Source organism: Saimiri boliviensis, chromosome 3 (assembly GCF_048565385.1).
Source record: "Saimiri boliviensis isolate mSaiBol1 chromosome 3, mSaiBol1.pri, whole genome shotgun sequence".
Lineage (NCBI taxonomy): Eukaryota > Metazoa > Chordata > Mammalia > Primates > Cebidae > Saimiri > Saimiri boliviensis.
Window position 1 is genome coordinate 51,095,656 of NC_133451.1, and position 13,559 is coordinate 51,109,214.

At 36.2% G+C, this 13,559-nt stretch overlaps 1 protein-coding gene across 6 annotated transcripts in view; it reads right to left on the reverse strand.

Moving 5' to 3' along the window:
* CLOCK (clock circadian regulator) overlaps nucleotides 1–13,559 on the reverse strand; it is a 129,102-nt gene that overhangs the window by 99,552 nt on the left and 15,991 nt on the right. The window lies entirely within an intron of this gene.

The following is a 13,559-nucleotide window of genomic DNA, read 5'->3' on the forward strand; positions in this document are numbered from 1 at the left end:
TTTTAGTCTTCTAGTCTTTTTCTGCCCGTTGTAGTTTTATATGATTCTATTTTCTCTCTTTTCTTAGCATACTTCCTTTTTTGTTTTTTTACTTTTTTAGTAGTTGCCCTGGAATTCACAATATACATTTAAAACAAATCTAAGTCTACTTTCAAATAACACTAAACCACTTTATGGGTAGTGCAAGTATCACGAAATAATCCTAATTATACCTAATATAATACCTCCCTCCCATCCTTTGTATCATTTCTGTCATTCATTTCACTTTTACATAAGCATATACATACATACATATATAAAAGCACACATGATTGAATACATTGTTGATAATATTATTTTGACACGTTATCAATTGAAAAGATCGTAATTTTTCCTTAAGCCTGTTAACGTGGCAGATCATACTGATTTTTTATATTTAACCTGCCATATATCCCTAGAATAAATCCCATTTGATTATTTTTATTTAAGATTCTTTTTATTTATTGTTGAATTCTATTTGCTGGTATTTTTAACAATTTCTGTGTCTCTATAAAGTATACTGGTTTTTAGTTTGTTATTGTCATTCTGCCTTTGTCTGGTTGTAGTATCAGAATAATAATTGAAATGTTCCCTTCTTTGCTGTTTTCTAGAAGAGATTGTATAGATTAGACTCTGCAATGAAACCAACTGGGCCTATAGATATTTTTGGGGGGAGTTTTAGAATTATAAAATTAATTTCCTTAATATTATGGGATACTAGTAGAATGTTGGCTTTGTCATTACTCTCATACATTGCTGGGGGGAGTATAAATTGATATAAACTTCATGGAGAACATTATGTCAATACCTTTAACAAAATTACAAACATTTTTACCCTTTGGATCGGAAATACAGGTGTTATAACCAGCATTTTAAAAATGAAATATGTTGGGGGTGGAGAGTTAGAGCACAGGACACCTAGTTATGGTAAAGGGTATTTCCTGAAACTGTTATTTCAGATATGTGTTTATGAGAGTATATTATGTGTACTAGGTCACAACATAAAATATATTTCTTACTGTGAGCTGTGGTCAAAGAAGTTTGGGAGCTACTGTTTCTGCTTTAAAGGGATAACCTAAGGCAAAAATTATAAGCTGACACTTAGGGAAGGGAAGGCATAATGTCACGATATGAAGAAAAAGTTACAGATAATAAGGCAGATAAGGAGATAAGGCAAACAATAGGTATGACATTACCAAGCTATGCAGAGCCATGAGAAAACTGGCCTATCTGGGGTAAATGCAGAGGAGAGAAGATGGGGGACAATTTATCTGACCAGTGCTAAAGAGACATAAGAGATCCAGCAAAAATTTTCCCACAGGGTATTAATCCCGAAACAAAAATCCCAAATATTTGTTTTCCTCATGACACCATTTTCTTTGCTTAAAAGGTTGACTATACACATTCACTGTTCCCAGACTTCAAAGAATTATATCAGTGGTATGGTATAAATGTTTGCACCCCTCCAAAATTCTTAAGTTGCAACTTAATCCCCAATGTGATAGTATTAAGATGAAGGGCCTTTGGAAGGTGATTAGGTCATGAGGGCTCCACACTCATCAATGAGATCAGTGCCCTTATAAAAGGCCTGAGGGAGCTTGTTTCCCACCCTTTCCATCATGTGAGGACATAGCAAGAAGGCACTAGAATGAGCCTTCACCAGATACTGAATCTGCTGGCATCTTGATCTTGGACTTCCCAGTCTCTAGAACTGTAAACAACAAATTTCTGTTACTTATAAATTACTCAGACTAAGATACTTTGTTACAGCAGCCAAATGGACTAAGACAACCAGCAAACTATAATAAGCCATTTCAATTCATTTGAATGACACTGAATCCCAGATCATCAATGAATATCTTCAATAAATTTTCCTCTAGCTAACCTTATAGTCTGCTCCTAACCCATTCCAACATCTTTCAATTCCAACATCTTTCAAAACACTCTCATACCTGCTTCCCTGGTTTCTCCAGATACTTACTATCGAAGTTCTGCAATTTTTTATTTTTATTTAAGAGATAGGGTTTTGCTCTGTTGCCCAGGCTGAAGTGCAATGGAGTGATAGTAATTGACTACAGCCTCAAACTCCTAGGCTCAAGTGATCCTCCAGCCTCAGTCTTTGGAGCAGCTAGAACTACAGGCACACACTACCACTCCCAGCCAATGTTTTTTTTTTTTTAGATGAAGTCTCACTCTGTCACCAGGGCTGGAGTGCAGTGGCACGATCTTGGCTCACTGCAACCTCCAACTCCCTGATTCAAGCTATTCTCCTGCCTTAGCCTCCCGAATAGCTTGGATTACAGGTGCCCGCCACCGTGACCAGCTAATTTTTTGTATTTTTAGTAGAGATGGAGTTTCACCATGTTGGCCAGGATGGTCTCAATCTCCCGACCTTGTGATTTGCCCCCTTGACCTCCCAAAGTGCTGGAATTACAGGCACCAGGATGAACCTTCACCAGATACTGAATCTGCTGGCACCTTGATCTTGGACTTGGTGAACCACCACACCTGGCCCCAATTTTTAAAAAAGTTTTTTGTGGAGACAAGGTCTCACTATGTTGCCCAGACTGGCTCGAACTCGTATCCTCAAGTGGTCCTCCTGCCTTGGCTTCCCACAGCACTGGGATTACAAGTGCGAGCCACTGAGCCTGCAGTCCTGCAATTCTTTTTGTATACAGGATAGTTCTTTCCAGAGCAGGGCTTGTGATTTTCTTCCTGGGCTGTGCCAAAACACTGACTATAGTTATTAATCAGAAGAGAGTAAGTCATGGCAGGGGCAGATCTTAAGAATAATGTCACTGGGCCAGGCGTGGTGGCTCACACCTGAAAAGCAAAAGGCTAAGAATAGCACTTTGGGAGGAGGCCAAGGTGTGTGGATCACCTGAGGTCAGGAGTGTGAGACCAATCTGACCAACATGGTGAAACCATCTATCTACTAAAAATACAAAAAGTATCCAGGCGTGGTGGCACACACCTGTAATCCTGGCTACTCAGAAGGCTGAGGTGGGAGAATCGCTTGAACCCAGAAGGTGGAGCTTGCAGTGAGCCAAGATCTGCGGCTGCACTCCAGCCTGGGCGACAGAGCAAGACTCCATCTCAAAATAAAAAAAAAAAATTCTTAAGTACAAGGATTCACTCTTTCCCTATTAGGGCCCTGACTCAGACACGGAAGACCCATCAAGTTTACATATTTAGTCTTCTCTACAGTTGTATCACCTTAATCATCAGATTCAAGGTCAACTTTTTAGCATAGTCTTCGTGAAGTCAACATGATTAAGATTCCGTTATCCTATAAAAAAAAACCTGTCATACAAACCCTCTGGGTTCCAGAGTATGCCTTAAATTGGCAATTAGTTGTGCTAAATCTAACTACTTTTTTAAGGCCACCAAAAGCAACAACCTCATACCATCATCCTTAAAATTATCATTGCCCCCACACCAATCAAGTGAAGTATCTGTTTTCTCCTAATACCTTGACTTCTATGATCCTTGCTCCCATTAATTACAGACAAATGCTTTAGAATTATGATGCCAACTGTAATCAAGGGTCATCAACACCTCATTTACTAACAACAATAGTTTTCCAGTTTTCCCTACTGTGCAGATGAACTGGTAAACAATTCCACTCTAAAAATATAATTATTAATTTCTGCTTTTGTGGTATGAACTGTCTCAGCCTACTCCTAGAAAACACCACCTGAGGTAGAACAGACTGTTGACACAGGTATCCCACTGCTACAAATATAAATTAATTTTACAATATACATTTAAAATAAATAAATTCACAGTTGATAAATAAATTCATAGGGTTCTTCTCCCTCCCAAGTCTTCTGAATACTAAAGTTCAGTTCTAAGGAAACAAAGTAAGGTGATGTTAAATTCACATAAGCTACAAATTTTAGAGGCATTACTCTTTCTCCCTTACTCCTTCACTTTTCCCAATTCTGTGACTGAAATTAATTTTCATAAATTCCTCTTCCCATCCCCTGTCTCCAGTCGCAGCCCTCCTGAATCCATCCCTTGCTTTATATCAGGTAACTCTAACATTTATATTTGATCATGTCACTCAAACTCCTTGAGATGTAAAAATTGCTCCCTATAGCAACTCCTTTGTGAACTCCAGATTTGGTCCCCAGGGTTCAGACTTATTTCTTCCAAGTCTCTCATGATTTAACCTTTCCCATTTATTTGCTATTCCCTACATACACCAAATTTTGTCACAACTCCAAGTCTCTGCTCACTGTTTGCTCAGTCTACAATATTTTTATAGATGTTCTCTTACAAAAGTGCAATTTTAACGTTGGTAAAATGGTTAATTTCTAAAATGTACTGGAAAAAAATAATTTCAATTGTAAACCAAACTACAGTATTTGTGTCCCTAATTTATCTGTCATATAAATTCAAATTTCTACTTTTTTTTTTTTTTTTTTGAGATGGAGTTTCACTCTTGCCCAGGCTGGAATACAATGGTGTGATCCTGGCTCACTGCAATCTCCACTTCCCAGGTTCAAGCAATTTTCCCGCCTCAGCCTCCCAAGTAGCTGGGATTACAGGCATGTGCTGCCATGCCTGGCTAACTTTTTGTATTTAGTAGACATGCAGTTTCACTATGTTAGCCAGGCTGGGCTCGAACTCCTGACCTCGGGTGATCCACCTACCTTGGCCTCCCAAAGTGCCGGGATTACAGGCATGCACCACCACTCCCAGCCCAAATTTCTATGTTTTATGGAGCTCACTTTTACATTTTAGATGTCTGTTGGTGCTCTTAAAATTCTGATTCCTGCTACTGTTACACCATAGTGGTAATGCCCCATGAATTACTGGTCCTCTCAAGTATGCAAAGGAAAGAGTATGACTCAGATATCTTGAGCAAATTATTCACTTTGCTTGAATTTCAGTTTCCTCACCTCTAAATGCTCTCTAAATAAATCTATGAATGAAATGTCTTATTAATATTTTATATTGATTTGTGTCCATATGGTATATGTATATGAGTGTGTATGTAACTAAACAAACTGATCTTAATATTTATGTGGAAGAGCAAAGACTAAGAAAAGCTACAGTAATTTGAGGAAGAAAACAAAAAGAGTAGTTCTACAAATAATCAAGCCTTATAATATGGGTCCTTCAAAATAGAGATAGAAGATCAGAAATAGAGTCATACATATACTAAACAGGTAACATTATAAACAAAGAGGGAAAGAATGGACTATCCATTAATGGTACAGAGACAGCAGCTACTTAAATAGGGTAAAAAATTAAATTAAATACAGTATAGTTTTTATCCTTAGTTATCCTTACTTTATCCTTATTTATCCTTATCAAACATAAATATAAATTCCAAGTGTCAGATCCAAATATGAAGGCAAAACAGAAATTATTAGAAGAAAACACACAGTATCTTCATACGGATAGGGGAGAAAATAACTTTTTAAAACTACCATAAACCTTAAAGGAAAACAAGGCAAGCACAAACTTTAAAAAAAAAATTAATATATTTGGATCCATTCTATTTCAAATCTGAAATCTAATTTAATTTTTAATTTTCTAATCACCAAAATATCCCATAAACAAATGAAAAGACAAACCATGGACTGAGAAAATATACCACAAAAGATTAGTATTCAAAATTCATAACAAGATACTACATATCAGTAAGAAAAAAAGATAGACCAAAGATATGAAGCAGTAATAAACTATTAAAAAAAAAGAAAGAAAGAAACATAAAGAACCAATAAACATAAGAAAACATGTTAACCCTCAAGAGCAGAATAAGTAGTTGGAAAAACAGGTAACTTAAATAGGTATCCTACGACTTAAAGAACAGTAAGACTAAGATTAACAGCCATATATTTTTTACCTAGATTCATCAATAGTTAACAATTTGCCACATCTGTACACTTTCCACCATATATATGTATTTATGAGTGCACACTTTCCTTCTCTCATATACATGAATGCATCTCCATATACAACATACATATATGCACGTGTACACACAGAAACACACACACTCATTTAATTCTGAACCATATAAAATGACTAACTCCAAGCTTGAAAGCAAGGAAGCTATCAAAACCTAATATGGTCATATCAAAAAGATTTAGAAGCAAATCTCAAGGGGCTCCTACTGGCCAGAGATGGGCCAGGTTGAATAAAAAGAAATTGTGAAGCATGGTAACACATAATTTGCATTGTTTATCATAAGACAAACGAAGAAATGTAAAATTCTCACTTGTGACCAAAAAGTAGCTAGAGCATCAAGTCAACCCTCAGGATACAGAACAGTCATCACTATTTACACCTTCTTGGTTCAATGGAACTTTTATGTTTTCAAGTCATTTTATGAATAATTTATACAAGAATAAAGGGATAATAAAAATTACTGACACTTAAAAATTAAACATAACACAACCAAATTTTTATTCCATTTTTTCAGGCTTTGAAAGTGTATCTACATAACATGGGTAATGTCCTCTGAATGCAACTGACTGACTATTCATCCATGCATCAACCTGGAGCATATTCATCTTGTACTGCTTCCAGGTTTCACATACATCTCTAACATCTCTCCAGATACATCCCCACATACATTTCAAATAGATTTCTAATACCTCTCCAGATTTCTAATATATATCTCTAATTTCCTATCAACTTACTAACATTTCTACTTTTTGCAATTTCAGCATAAAATAATAGTTGAATAATTTTTTGAAACCTTTGATGGCTTATATATGTATTTTTTTTTTTTGAGACAGAGTCTCGCTCTGTTGTCCAGGCTAGAATGCAATGGCTTGATCTTGGCTCACTGCAACCTCCGCCTCCCCAGTTCAAGCAATTCTCTTGCCTCAGCCTCCCAAGTAGCTGGGATTACAGGTGCCTGCCACCACGCCCAGCTAATTTTTTTTTTTTGTATTTTTAGTAGAGACGAGGTTTCACCATGTTGGCCAGGCTGGTTTTGAAATCCTGGCCTCAACTGATCTGCCTGCTTTGGCCTCCCAAAGTGCTGGGATTTGAAGTGTGAGTCACCGTACCTGGCCAAATAAAAAAAATCTTTTTGCATATATCTTCTCTTTCTTCTTTCAAAGACCTTGAAGAAAAAAATGACAGTCATGAAATTATTAGTCCTTCCATAGTAAGAACTACTCAAAATAAAATAAAATAAAATTCCAGTGGGTACTGATGGTATGCCAAGGGTTAATTTAAAAAATGTGTAAGTATAGGTTGAGTATCTTTAATATAAAAATCCAGAATCTGAAATGCTCCAAAATATGAAACTTTTTGATCAACGACATGACACTCAAAGGAGCATTTCAGATTTCAGATTTTTGGGATACTTGACTGAAAAGTATACTACAAATATTTCACAATCTGAAAAAATCTGAAATCTGAAACACTTCTAATCCCAAGCATTTCAGATACAGAGATATTCAATCTGTAATAGGAAATTTACAAAGCATTTTCCTGGCCTGTCCAGTCAAAACTGTATTTCAAGGTAGGCAAAGGGGCCAAAGTACTGACAGCTACTACTTTAAAGAAAAATTTCAACTAAGAACAACAAAAGAAATGAAGTAAATAGGCAAGAATCATCAATGAATACTAAAAAACATCAGTAGAAAAAGTAATGGTGAATTTCACAATGGATCATATTGTAACCAACTGAATTCACTGATCAAGTAACACCAGGACAACCACATATCATGATATAAAATGTAGTAACAGTACTACTTACAGAATATTCTTGTTAAGAGTCGAACTAGAATCTATGAACCTCTAGAGCATACATTCTCAACAGTAGCAAGGTCACATTCGGGAAGGCAAAGAAATCTTAAACAGTAAATTTAAACAGTTTCTCACCCTCCCAATCACACTGCTGTGTCTGTCCCCAGGTCTGGGGAAGAGATGCAGTGTAGACAGTTAGGGAAAAGAAGCTCTAAAAATTTTAGAACTCCTTAAAAAGGCAATAAAAAAAAGGCTGAGAAACACTGCCTCACGTCAAATTTCCAGTTACATGAATACAAGAAAGGAATAAATAAAATGACATCAAAAGGAAGTAATAAGAAAATGCAGAACATAAAACATTATAAAGAAAAACTGACCCAGTTCCTTCAACATGGAGGGTAAAAAGATTTGGAAGTCTTTATTGTGGTAATGATATTTAGAAATACACTTTAAAATATTTACAGATAAATAATATGTGAAATATGCTTCAAAATAATATTAGTAGAGGGTAAGGAGATTAAGGTATAGATGAAACGAGAGGTCTTGAATAAATAAATTACTAAAAGTAGGTTATAGGTAGATAGCTCATTTTACGATTCTATATACTGCTGTATATGTTTAAAACATTCCACAAAAACAAAAGCATGTTTGGGGCAGGTTTTGCTTTCTTAGGATATTAAAGAGAACAAAACTATACAACATAGAGCTTGCTCAAACATTTTCTATCAAAGGTGATCTACAAACTGATGTCATTCCTCTCCCAAATATACCTTTTTTTAAAAAAGATTCAATCATTACATAGGCATGACTGAAAATGAGAAAATTTTAAAAAGACTCAAAAAACATTAACTGGGAGGTATGTACCTGATTCAAGTCCTGATTCAAATAAAACAACAAAAAAGCATTTTTGAAACAACTGAAAAAATCTGAATATGAACTAGGTGTTTTATGATATTAAGGAAGAATTTATTGTTAATTTTGTTAGGTGTGGTAATAATACTGAGGTTATGAAAGAAAATATTGGCTGGGTATGGTGGCTCACGCCTCTAATCCCAGCACTTTAGGAAGCCTAAGTGGGAGGATCACTTGACACCAGGAAATGGAGAACAGCCTTGGCAACACAGTGAGACCTCATTTCTACTATAAAATTTAAAAAATTAGCTGGGCATGGTGGCACATGCTTATTATCTTGGTACTTTTGGAAGATCACTTGAGCCCAGTTCAACCCTGCAGTGAGCTATATGACTGGGCCACTCAATCTGGCCTGGGTGACACAGCAAGACCTGATCCTGCTTTTCAAAAAAAAAGAAAAGAAAAGAATCCTATCCTTTAAAATAAATTTGTTGAGGCCAAGTGCAGTGGCTCATGCCTTTATTCCCAGTACTTGCGAGGTTGAGGTGGACAAAATTAGCCAGGCCTGGCGCTGCATGCCTGTAATCCCAGCTATTTGGGAGGCTGAGGCAGAAGAATCACTTGAACCCAGGAAGCAATGGTTGCACTGAGCCGAGATCATGCCATTGCACTACTGCCTGGGCAACAAGAGCAGAATTTCATCTTAAAAAAATAATAATTATTATTTATTTATTTAAATAAATACATTGAAGTATTTAGGAGTGAAAATGACTATTTCTTTCATTCTCCCATACCCTATTTTAAAGACACTTGGAGACGGAAAGAGATGATGATGACAAACACTCATGTTTGCCACCCCTCCATGCAGAAAGTCTGTGCAGATAAGCAGAGAAAAACACACAAAAAAGAATAAATCTACAAGGCAATGAAATGAACAGAGAGAAAGTGTTTACAACAGATTTCTGAAGAACAGGAAAGCAGACCCAAGTGTATTAAGTTTAAACAGAAATAAGTAAAGCATAGCCCAAAATCTACACATGAAAGGACTACAGTGGAGGTCTAAGTCAATCTTTCAGAGATTCTAGGCTTGGTGTCAGCAGGTAAAGAGGCTGAAAACAGAAGAAAGCTTCACCTGTTCTTTCTCCCTACCCTCTCAATGACTAAGCAAAGACTGGTGTCACTTGTAGATACAAAAAGTAAAATACTCTTTTTTTTCTAAAGACAGTTAAACTGAACAGAAAGAAACTGGGTCTCCTGGTGTGAATGTATCCGTACAGCCCGTATCTATATGGCAACTGGAAAGCTCCTAAGCCTAGCAACAGGTTCCCTGATCTTTTGCCTTACACCTAACTTGCCAGCAAACAAGAAATGCTCCAACTATGTACAAAGAGTTAACAAACAGTCTTCTCATTCCAAGGTGGCAATGAGAAAATAAGTCCACCACTACAATATAGGAAACCAACAGCAGCTGCCTAATATACTCAAGACAGTCCTTTAGCAAGAATCATGAACAATAAGGATCCCCAGACATACAAGAAACAACAGCTAGAAAAAGACTAAGATAAAGAGTTTATCTATTTTTTTTTTTTTTTTTTTTTTTTTTTTTTTTTTTTAGTTTTTAAAAGAGACAGTCTTACTTTGTTGCCCAGGCTGGAGTGCAGCGGCACAATCACAGCTCACCGTAACCTTGAACTCCTGAGCTTAAGTGATCTTCCTGCCTCAGCCTCCCAAGTAGTTAGGGACTACAGACATGCACGACCATGCTCCACTAACTTTTTAATTTTCTCGTAGAGACGGGGTCTCATTATGTTTCCCAGGCTGGTCTCAACTCCTAGCTTCAAGCAATCCTCCTACCTTAGCCTCCCAAAGTACTGTTATTAAAGGCACTGAGCCACTATGTCCCACCCATACCAAGAAAAATAAATAGATCAAACTGACTTCAAAAAGAAAAATCATAGTTTTCCAGGACATAGAAGAAATCTCAGAATGAAATATCCTCAAAGGACTACTGAAGACACCACATTCAATGAAACAAAAATAGGTATATTAAACAAATAGCAATACAAGAGTCCATTATGCCAAGAACTGTTACAAATCTTAACAAATATGATTGCTTTACCCACAAGGTAGGTACTATTATCCTCACTTGTGGACTAGAAACTGAAGACAAAGAGATCAATAATTTGCCCATAGTCTTGGTTTTAAAGCTATGGAGGTAGAATCTAAACCCACACAGTCTGGCAGTCTGGTTCCATTGTGTATACTTTCAGCTAGTATCCTGTGTTGTCTTGAAATGATACCAGCAGAAAATAAGCAAAAGCTACTCATTAACAATTTATAAACATTCGCAGGTCAGAAACATACAATTTAAGAAATCTGTCAAAATACAGAATAAAAAAAGACAGAAAACTTAAGAGATAAAGAAATGAGGATCAATCAAGAAAGCCAATATTCTGTTAGTAAATATCCCAAAAGGAGCAAACATAGAAAGACCAAGAAATAATACCAAAGAAATAATAAAAAAAACATTTTCCATAAATGAAGGGAGGCACTTGCATTTCAACTGAAAGGACCTATTGAATCCAGCAAAGAATGGCAAAGACAATTCCTATCTAAACACATAATCATAAGATTCTACAACTACAAAGGACAAAGATACTAAACCTTCCAAAAGAGTGAGGAAAAGGATTATTTAGGAAGTAACGAGACAGAGTAGCAATAGACATCTTACCATCTAGACACTTAACAGAACAGAGCAAAAACCTCTAAGTTGTAAGACAAAATTAATTTGAATCTAAATTTCTACACCTAGCCAAACTATCAAGCAATTATGAGCCAGGCCAAATCTATTTTTAGACATGTGAGAATTCAAAATATTTACATCTTAAGTACTCTGTATACTGAAGTTAATTTAAAATACATTCAAGGCAATATGCAGTGGCTCATGCCTATAATCCCAGCACTTTGGGAAGCCAAGGAGAGTGGATCACTTGAGGTCAGGCATTTAAGACCAACCTGGCCAACATGGTGAAACCTTGTCTCTACTAAAAAATACAAAGATTAGCAAGGCATGGTGGCAAACACTTGTAATCCCAGTTACTGGGATGGCTGAAGCAGGAGAACTGGTTGAACCCAGGGGGCGGAGGTTGCAGTGAGTCGAGATTGTGCCCCCACACTCCAACCTGAGCAAAAGAGTGAGACTCTGTCTTAAAAAATAATAATAATAAAATACATTCCAGCTAAAAAGAAAGAATGCCATAAAATAGGAAGATACAATATCTAAAAAAGAGTAAATCTAACCCAGGAATGCAGTCATGGAATATCTCAGAATGACATATACACAGTAGCTTCCAACCTGTCAAGACTGAAGCAGGAAGTCCAAGGGAAAAGGGATTCCACCTAACAGTTAATAGATATTATGACCCAAGCAGGAAACATCTGAGAATACGATAAAGGTATATATTTTTCTATCAAGAAAAAAAAACAATTACAAACTATGAGAGGAAAAGATGAACAAAAAGTCATCTAGAATATAAAGCAATCTAGTGGCATGATTTCGAAAAACTGAAGTACAAGAAGAAATAAGTAAATATTTTATTTCTTAAGCTCCACTAGCATTATGACTTTAGACCCACAGAAAAGAAAAAATAACCATAGCACAATGATTAAGTGTAAGTGAGCCAAATCTTTCTTAGCAGTGCGTCAATAGACATCATTTGAAGTCAGTAAATCAAGAAATAAAAGCAGATCTTAACAAAACAAAAAAAGCCTAGGAGGCTTTATTGGAGAATTATACCAATCATTTAAAAGAATTAACCAGGCATAGTGGCTCACTCCTGTAATCCCAGCACTTTGGGAGGCCAAGGCAGGGGAATCATGAGGTCAACAGATCAAGACCATCCTGGACAACATGGTGAAACTCCATCTCTACTAAAACCACAAAAATTAGCTGGACATTGTGGCACATGCCTGTAGCCCCAGCTATTTGGGAAGCTAAGGCAGAAGAATCTCTTGAACCTGGGAGGTGGAGGTTGCAGTGAGTCAAGATCGTGCCATTGTACTCAGTGAGAGTCTGTCTCAAAAAAAAAAAAAAAGGAATTAACTCAATCCTCTTCAAACTCTTCCAGAGAAATAATGGGAAAGAATATTTCCAGACTCATTCTAAAAAGCCACCATTGCCTTGATATCAAAACATCAAAACCAAAGACATAAGAAAAGAAACCACAGCAATAATAATAGGAATACTGATTTTTTAAATCTTAAAAAAAAAAAAAATTACCAGCAAACCAAATTCAACAATACATTAAAAGGATTATATATCATGACAAAGTGGGATTTATACTAGAAATGCAAGGATGGTTCAACATACAAAAATCAATCAGTGTAATATGCCACATTAATAGAATGAAGCACAAAAACCAGGAGTCCAGTTGATGAAAAAAAGCATTTGACAAGATTCAACATTCTTTCAGGATAAAAACACTCAACAAATGAACAACGGAAAGAAACTACCTCAACATAATAAATGCCATATATGAAAATCCCACAGCTAATATCCTATTCAATGGTAAAAGACCAAACACTTCTTCTAGGATCAGGCGCAAGTCAAGGATGTCTACTTTTACCGCTTCTATTCAACATAGTACTAGAAGTCCGAGACAGAGCAATTAAGCAATAAGAATAAACAGAAGGCACTTGAATAAGAAAGAAAGAAAATTATCTCTGTATACAGATGATATGATCTATATGCAGAAAGCCCTAAGAATCCACAAAAAAACTGTTAGTACTAATACATGATTTCAGCAAAGTTTCAGGATTCAAAATCAATAAACAAAAATCAGTTGTTTCTATACATTAACAATGATGAACTGGAAAAGAAAATTTAAAACAATCCCATTTACTATAGTATTAAAAAAGGAAGGCCGGGCGTGGTGGCTCAAGCCTGTAATCCCAGCACTTTGGGAGGC